At 34.6% G+C, this 9,014-nt stretch overlaps 1 long non-coding RNA gene and 1 pseudogene across 1 annotated transcript; both read right to left on the bottom strand.

Moving 5' to 3' along the window:
* Positions 1 to 206: 206 nt before the first annotated feature.
* On the bottom strand, positions 207 to 5,398 carry LOC105420567 (histone-lysine N-methyltransferase ASHR2-like; annotated as a pseudogene).
* A 1,109-nt stretch (positions 5,399 to 6,507) lies between these two features.
* LOC148780988 (uncharacterized) lies at positions 6,508 to 7,914 on the bottom strand. Its single transcript, XR_016060659.1, has 2 exons — positions 7,589 to 7,914; positions 6,508 to 6,962 (listed from the first exon to the last, which is right to left on the bottom strand). It is a non-coding gene; the product is annotated as an uncharacterized LOC148780988 (long non-coding RNA).
* Between the last annotated feature and the right edge of the window lie 1,100 nt (positions 7,915 to 9,014).

The following is a 9,014-nucleotide window of genomic DNA, read 5'->3' on the forward strand; positions in this document are numbered from 1 at the left end:
TCCCAGCCATGGATAGTCCACCATGGGTGGAGCAGACTCAATTCATTAAGGTGAGAAGCAGGTCATCAAGCTAGGGTTGTCCATAAACTCAGAGAGACAGATCAACCACTACCATGAAAACCAGAAAAAGACAGGCACCAAGGGCTGCTCATCGGAGGAACAAGACTGCTCAATCGCTTGTTGAGTAATATCAATACATGGCTTAAGAGGGGAAATGAAAGAGAAAGCTGTTGATCTTTGCTCAGCTAAGCTAATCATCCACCATGTCATCTTCATCTCCATTGAGTTCTTCCTTTCTTCTCAATTACCCACAAACGTTGCATTCCATTATATTGGATGGTGTGCCTTGTGAAGGGGGTAGAGGATCCATGGTTCTCCCAAACTCTTCATTGGTGCACAAGTACCTCATGAAGAAGTAAGCATGAGGAAACTCTTGTTCTTCTTCATCATTCCCTAAAGCCATTTCTTCATCTTCTTCCTCATCATCCTCCTTCCAAGTCTTTTCAACCATGCAACGATCACACTCGCATACAAACCCATAATCCTCAAGAAGCCTCTTTTGCCTGTCTGCATATTTCCCGTTCACAGGGAAGTAACTTAGGCAAATCTCTTTCTCCTATGCAATATCATGCAGAGCACTGATGATAACATCAGTATTCCCATGTCCTGGTTTATCAATGTAGTCGAACCTGCAACACCAGGAGTAAAAAGCCGTTCAATTCTAATGAAGAAACTGTCATTTGTTCTGAAATATACTTTTTTGTTGAATCAATTGTTTTGAAAAACTATCGATTGTACTGAAATGCCACACTCTTATTCATAAATTTTTTTAAATATTGACGAGAATCCCCTAAAATTGATTCACATAATCTAGTTGACTATCAACTCAATATTACGAAGACCCACTATTAGAAGAAGAAGAAGATAAATAATAAATAAACAAAAAATAAAAAGAAAACTGACTCAACTATGATTGAACAAACTTGTGAGTTGTGACAAGAGCAACAAGACCCAATGGAAATCTGATGGGAAAAGACCCACATTCTATTTTTAAGAAATCAAACAAAGAAGCCCAATACTTATTTTGAGATTGCACTAAATTCTTACAAGAAGATCACTGGTTAAGAATCCTAGATTTCATTATGACAAACCCAATATGTATTTTAAAGAACAAATAAATTTTGATAAAACAATCCCATATAATGACAAAAATCGTCAATGTTATTAAAAACCATAAAATTTGTTTCTAAACCCAGTTCCATTCAACAAAAAAACACAAAATCATATTAAAATCCCATTTGTTTCAGGCAAAAATACAGATCTTTGAAAGGAAAATGGACTGCTCTGAATAATTGAGTGTGGGAAATGCCTATAAAAGTTTAGAAATCAATTATTATTGAAAAAGCCACCATTTTTGGTCTAGAACCTAGCTCAAACCACCTTAAAACCCATGATTTTAAATCCTTAAAATCCCATTGTTTTCTGATAAAAAACATCATTTTCATAATCAAAGACACAATCTCAATAAAAAAGGAAAGGGCAGGGTACTTTGTATTAGGAACTCCATGGAAATACCTGCAACCATTGGGAAGATAGTCATGGTTGAAAAATGAAGCTATTGGGTAAACCCCATAGGCCCTAACCATCCTTTCTCCACATTCCTTTGAAGCTTTTCAGAGGGAACTCAACTATTACAGCTGATATAAAAGAGTAGAGCATTTGGGTCTCTCCATCTAAAGTCCCCTCTGTAAAATTTAAAGAGAAAAACTTACCGCGAGAGGTGAGCAAACTCTGCCATTGTGGTAAATGGAGAGAGAGAGAGAGAGAGCTTACTGTAGTAGAAAAAAAGAGATCACCGTTGTCAAAATGAAAATAGGGGCAAAGAGACGAGAGAGATGGGGTTGAAAAAGTACAAAATAGAGTTAAAAAGGCTTTTGGATTGAGATAGAATCAAAATATTTGTTGGGACTATTTTTTATAGTTAAAAGTGAATAAATGAGGGAGATAAGAGATGAGGGAGTAGGGTGAAATCCTTAGGGGTCCAGTGAAATCCTTATGCTGCTTGAAAGAAAAATAGAAGGAGGGTCTACCATGAAATAAGATGGGGAATTAGGATTCTGTACGAAACTTTTCAAAAAAAAGTAATAGACCGATCATGGATTGTAGAGGGAAAAAATGGGATTTGATGCTGAGAGAAATTCTCTTTTCCTCCCTCCCTCCCACCAAATTTTCGTTAATGATATCCAATGCATACCCTCTTCCTATTTTCTCTCTCTCTCTCTCACTCTCTCTTTCTCATTATCATATTAGGTTTTTTGTTTTTTGTTTTTTGTTTTTTGTTTTTTTGTTTTTATGTGTGTCTTTTTTACTCTCAATAATCCATCTATCTGTCACTCATAAATGCCCAATTGATCACCATCTCATAAAGTTTCATCTTGCCAAACAATATTCTACTCCCTCGGGAGCATACTGACCATTTACTCCCTTGAATAAAATACCAACTAGGACTAGTTTTAGGTCCCCAAAATTTGGGGATATAACCTCTTTAACACAAATTAACCTTAATAAAAAATTTTCTAATTGCACCCTCTAAGTACTTGAAAAAATAATGTCTCAAGATTTAATAGAAACCATCCAAGCGTGAGACCCATGTATTACAAAAGGAAAAAATTAACATAAGGTTGAGGTCCTAAACAATCAAACGAAGGCACACTTCTTCACTAGAAGAAGTTGTTTCAATACCGAAAAATCCTCAAATCCAATCATCTCGTCCTTGAGATACATGGACATAGAAAAAATGGACTTCAAGTCTTGGAAAATCTTGTAATGCATTATCTAGGCTGTCAATTTTTAAGATTTTCAAGTGTTCATAGATCTTCTTGATCTACACAATTTGAAGCTTTAAATTTTATAAATAGAGATAAAAATAAATTTTTAGGCCATCCTAAAGATTTTCGGTATTAAAAGCACATCCTTTGAACTTATTTGAAGGCGCGCATTACTTAAGGACTCAGCCTTATACAAACCGCACCCATTTAAAAAGTATTTTTTTTCTTTTTTTTGAAAATAATTCTTCAAATAAAAAAAATCCTCCTAAAGTAGGTCATCTAACCGAGGAAGTAGAAACAAACTAAGCTCCCAAGGGAGTATAGTATAGGCGCTCTTTCATCTTTTTCAATACCTCGTATATATTTAATTCTTTAAACTCGCATCTACACCCTCTCGCTCCATCCTTCCTTCCTATTTGATCTTATTAATTACTCAATCTCAATGGTTTAAAAAACGGATCGGTGACCCGGATCGGGCTTCCAAAAAACCGATTCGGATCGGCGAATCGGCGATCCGGATCGGGAATCGGGTGAATCGGTCATAATAAAGTTTAAAAAAAATTCGAAAAAATTATTAAAATTCATTATAAATATTGGTTTTTAGGAATTCAATAAAAAATGAGGGTACTCCATTAAGAATTTTCATGTTTTTGAATGAATATGCGAATATTGATATGTTCTTTCCCTGCATGAACCGCCATTCAGCATTTAATTTACAGTATTTCGTGCTCATCCCTACACTGTTGCTGTTGGGACTCGATATGTGAATAATATGGCTGGGATAGGGTGGCCTCAGAATCATCATCTCTCTCGTTTTCTCTTTGAATAATATAGATTAAAAAAAAAAAAAACAAATTTTCAAAAAAATCGATCATCGATTAAAAAAAAAATCACAAATTTTCAAAAAATTCTATCATGGATTACAAAAAAAAATTCGATCATGGATTAAACAAAAAAAATCACAAATTTTTAAAAAATTCAATCATGGATTACATAAAGTTCGATCATGGATTACATAAAATTCGATCATGGATTACAAAAAAAAACAAACAAAAAAAACAAAAAATTCAATCGTGGATTACAAAAAAAGAAAAAAATAGTTCGATCATGGATTACAAAAAATTCAATCATGGATTACAAAAAACTCTATCATGGGTTACAAAAAAAGCAAAAAACAAAAAATTCAATCATGGATTAAAAAAAAACAAACAAACATTTCGATCATGGATTACAAAAAAAAAACAAACATTTCGATCATGTATTACAAAACATTCGATCATGGATTACAAAAAATTCTACCATGGGTTACAAAAAAAAAAAAAAAAACAAAAAAATCGATCATGGATTACAAGAAAAGAAAACAAACATTTCGATCATGGATTACAAAAAATTCTATTATGGGTTACAAAAAACCAAAAAATTCGATCATGGATTACAAAAAAACAAAAACAATTCGATCATGGATTACAAAAAAATTGATCAAGTATTACAAAAAAATCTATCATGGATTACCAAAAAAAAAAAAAAAAAAAAAAAAAAAAAAAAAAAAAAAAAAAAAAAAAAAATCCATACGGAATCGCCGATTCACTGTTCGGACTCGCCGATTCCGTACAGTGAATCGGCGATTCACTGTACAGAATCGTCCGGTTCTCTCTAGAACCGGACGATTTCCGATTTTTTGGCGATCCGGTTCCTTTTTCACTATTTCCGAGTCGAACCGGGCGAGTCCGGTTCGACTCGGCGTTTTTTAAAACGCTGCTCAATCTAATACCAACCAATCTACTATAACCGGTCATCCTTGCCCTTTGCGCAACTTTCACGCGCTTTTCTTTGTATCTCATTGAGGATTCTATCTCTCTATTTCCCTCATCGAGAGTCCCATTTAATTTCGTGTAATTCATATCACTCTTCCAAAAATCTATTTTAACCACTCATACTTATTATATCTTTGCTTTAAAATTCTATTTTAACCTTTTTGGGTTTTCGTGACCATTAAAGGCCTTATGAGAGCATGTAATCAATATTTGGAACAAAGAACTCCATGGGAGTGTAATCTAGTAGGACAGAGAGATTGTGATCCAGATGGACCAAGAGATTATGGTCCAGAAGAACCGAGATAGGCAAATGTTATATGGAACAATGAACTCTAGTGGGAATATAGTCTAATGGGACCAAGAGATTGTGGTCTAGATGAACCAAGAAATTATGGTCTAGAGGGACCAAGATAGGCAAATGTTATCAATATGGTATAGTGGGACCAAGAGATTATAGTCCAGTGGACCAAGAGATTATAGTCCAGAGGGATCAAGATAGGCAAATGTTATACGCTGATATTCAGAGTTGGCTTAACTGGCTAGGAACCCTTAATTACTTGTGCATGGTGCATAACTGATGAGGGTTAGCAGGGTCATTCTTGAAGAGGTTGGAGTTGCCCCATGTAGAGACAAGGGCCAAAGCCTCATCGTTAAACCATCACACGAGACATTTACATATGATAGCCGTATTGGGAAAGTAAATCATCATTTAGGATGATACATATACATGAGCAAGAGATTACCTCTATGCACCATAGAGCTGTGTCTGGGTGACCTTAGACTTGTCTTTAAGAGATAAACTTAGACTTGTTTCTAGGGGAGGACCTCTAAACCATAGACTAGGATGTCCCTGGCCGACTTTGTAGCTCAATCATGAACCTTTGCGATAGTATGTGTCAAGAGAACTGTCGAGTCAGTTTGAAAATTGAGTGTAGTTATATTTTATAGTAGAAGATGGCGTTCTTTAGCAAAATTAATATTTCCTTAACATAATTGGATCCAAATCCCATCAAAATAATTTAGAATTATTTATTTTATTCTTAAATGATTTTTAGATTGATAGTTTGAATTTTATGGAGTCTCTAGATTATTTGATTTTCACAAAATGGATTTATAAATAGAGAGAAACTAATTTTTTACTATTTTAAATATTTTGAGAGCAAAATAAATAATAACATTTTACTAAAAATCATTTTCTTTATTTTAAATTAATATTACACGTGGGGGCCCACTGTATTCCATGGGCCACTAAAATAAAGCATGTGGGGAGGTGCGGTGATCCATAAGGAGCATGTCCCATGTAAGAGAGAAATTTCCTATTCTAGTGGCTTGTGAAAGAAGTCACGCACATTTAATTGAAAGTGTTTTGAAGATATTTTGATTGAAACAAGAAATAAAAGTTTTGAAAATTCAGGATATATTTGGCAACCCTATGATATCCTAACATTTTAGGATATTGTAGAATCTTAAATAATTTCGATCTTAAAAGATGTGATAAGGGCCTTTGCCCTGATTGATTGACCAAAATAATATTTTTTAATAATTAAGATAAGACATACTTATCTGAATTTTAGAAAATTCAAGTAAGACTTGAATTTTGGGGATTCAATTCTTCGTCTTTGAAGTCGAAGATGATGTGCTCCTATCTTCCCCCACGAACCCATGTCCCTTTTGGGCATTTCCTTTGTAAAAGGCATCTCTAAAAGTCGAGTCTCACCCTCCTCTCTCGCCTAACCCTAACCCTAACCCTAACTCCCCAAAACTCCTTGAAATCACCGGCTTTGGAAAATGTATCAGCTATAGAGATTTATTTTTTATGCAAATTTTTTTTTTAAGTAAGAAGAAAAAGCTAAAGCCCATGTATAGATCATAACGAAGCTTAGAACCACAGAGAATAAAAAAGGCATGAAAAAAAGTTTGGAGCTACATAGTCTCAAAACACACAACAGTCACCAAGGAACCAAAACCCTAAAAAGCCACAAATAAACGAAAACCCTTAGCCATTTAGATACTTCTGTCTTCCTGCACATAACAAGATCCATGCTCAGCCCAAAGAACCTGCTCTTCCGTGCTTTTTTTTCCTCTTAATTTTTTGATGACTAAGACGAGCTCTTCCATTCTTATTCTTTCTTTTGCTTTTCCCTATTTCTCTTTTCCTTTTTGATAAGTAAGACCACTGCTTACATTCAGTGCCACAAAACCCGTCATGAGAACTCCCACCATCTTCAAAGCATTAGAAGCACCACCATTCGGTAACAAACATGTAAACCAACCTGAAAAGATGTAGAGAGAGGATACTACCAAGGGGAACATAGCAGTCCTGTGAGCGAAGAAAACCAATTATTTCCTTAAAAGGCTTCAGCAAATGGTAGGAAAAAAAAATCTAAAACACCCAAGGAAGTCAAAGATATGCAAAAAAATTAATATCAAGTTAATATGTCATTCAGATATATAGAAAGTTGGCAATGCCATTATCTAAATTTTTTAAAATTTGAATATTTAGATTTTGTTTTGTCAAACAAATCTTAAGAGATTTTGATTTTCAAATTAAAGTATGTGCAAGAAGATTATGTAGAAGAAAGAAAAGTATAATACATTGGGATTAGGTTAAGGAAGCTGAAGGATTTAGTTATAGCACATTCCTTTGAATTATGATCTAATGTTTGTATAACTCAAATCTCTTACCCCACATGAAAGAAAGACCTTGTGATCTTTTACCGGGGAAATACAATTTTTTTTTTTTTTTAAATAATAATCACCCCTTATAATTTTGGCAACAAGATCACTCACATATGGTCTTATTACAAATAATAGAAATTCAAAAAATAAATAACACATTAATAAAATAAATCTTAGCTACTTGATGCCATTCATACAACCTAATATTGTACTTGAGAATATAAAATAAAAGAACAAACAAATGAAAGAAAAAATGAAGGAGATTACTTCAACCGGGCTTTTTACACCCCACACCGAGTCACCACATCCAATGGCGCGGGATAAGTGGTCTAGCTTCAATCTCGAACCAGAAAAGCTAATTTTGGCCAAACTAGGTAACCACCCTTAAATATCTACAACCCTAACTCCAAAATAATTAAGCTCAAACCCTAATTTTTCCAACCCTTAGATTAGATAATGAGAGAGAAAGTCTCTATGTTGGGGCATGCCCCCTAGGGTCTTTTTAAGAGAGAGAGAGTAGAGAGAGAAAATTAGAGAGTAGAGAGAGAGGGGTGTGGCTCCTAAGGAAGAGAAAGAGAGTTTATGGGAGAGAGAGATGTGTGTAGAGATAGGGGGAACCCCTATTTATTGTGAAATTTAGGTCTAGGGTTTCTTTAGGGTTTCCCATAATTTGCCTCTTTTTTGAGATTGAATATGAACCGTTGATCAAGATGACTTGTGGGTTGAGAGATCTGAGCCATCCATTCTATAGATGGGCCATCAACATTATGGAAGGTGCATGAACCATTATCCCCCTTTCCTTAAATCATTTTTCCCATCAATATATTTAAATAAGTTAAATCTATTAAAATATCATGCATTCCATAAAATTGCATAATCCATCTCATATTTTCTACAAGAATATTTCAATAATATCAAGTCAAGATATTCCTTCAATAATCAAGATAAGATATGGTCAATATTTCCCAAACAATATTTGACCATATGGACTTTCCAAAAATTACAAAACTTGATATCAAAGTAATAACAAAGGAAGCAATGGGTGGGGCGTGCCACCCATATGTGGGCCCCCACCTATTTGCCACATGGTGGGCCCATATGCACTATGGGCTCCCATGAAAATTTTATATATATTTTAAAATTTTATTTAAGCATTATTTGAATTTTATATAATTTCTAAAATCAATAACTTCATATTTATAATTCCAAAAATCATAAATAAAATATTGAAAGATTCACAAATAATTAATCTAAAATAATTTCTATAATAAAATGAACACAATTAAATTAATATGATGGGAAGTGGGTCCATATGCTTAATGAATTCTATCAACGATCATGGGGTACTTCACCTTCAACTGTGGACTACAGACCGCACTTGCTTTATCAAACCAACCCAGTGTTTTCTTATGACCCACAGTCTAAGCAGGGGCTCATTAGCGGGTCACCAAAGTCTGGTCGATGAGCCAAGAAGTCGCAATCCCAGTCTGTGGATTACAGGTCCTCCCCTAGAGACAAGTCAAGGTCACCACGACTTGATGCGACCCCAACTCTATGACAAATAGGGGAATATCTCACACATGCATACGCTTCACCCAAATGTAGATATTTGGCTTTCCCGAACGATCTATCTATATACATGCCGTGTGATGGAACATGGATAGGGTTTTAGCCCCCGTCTCTGTAGGCCTAC

The sequence above is a fragment of the Amborella trichopoda genome, chromosome 8 (genome assembly GCF_054954075.1).
Source record: "Amborella trichopoda isolate Santa Cruz 75 chromosome 8, AtrichopodaSantaCruz75HAP2 v2.0, whole genome shotgun sequence".
NCBI lineage: Eukaryota > Viridiplantae > Streptophyta > Magnoliopsida > Amborellales > Amborellaceae > Amborella > Amborella trichopoda.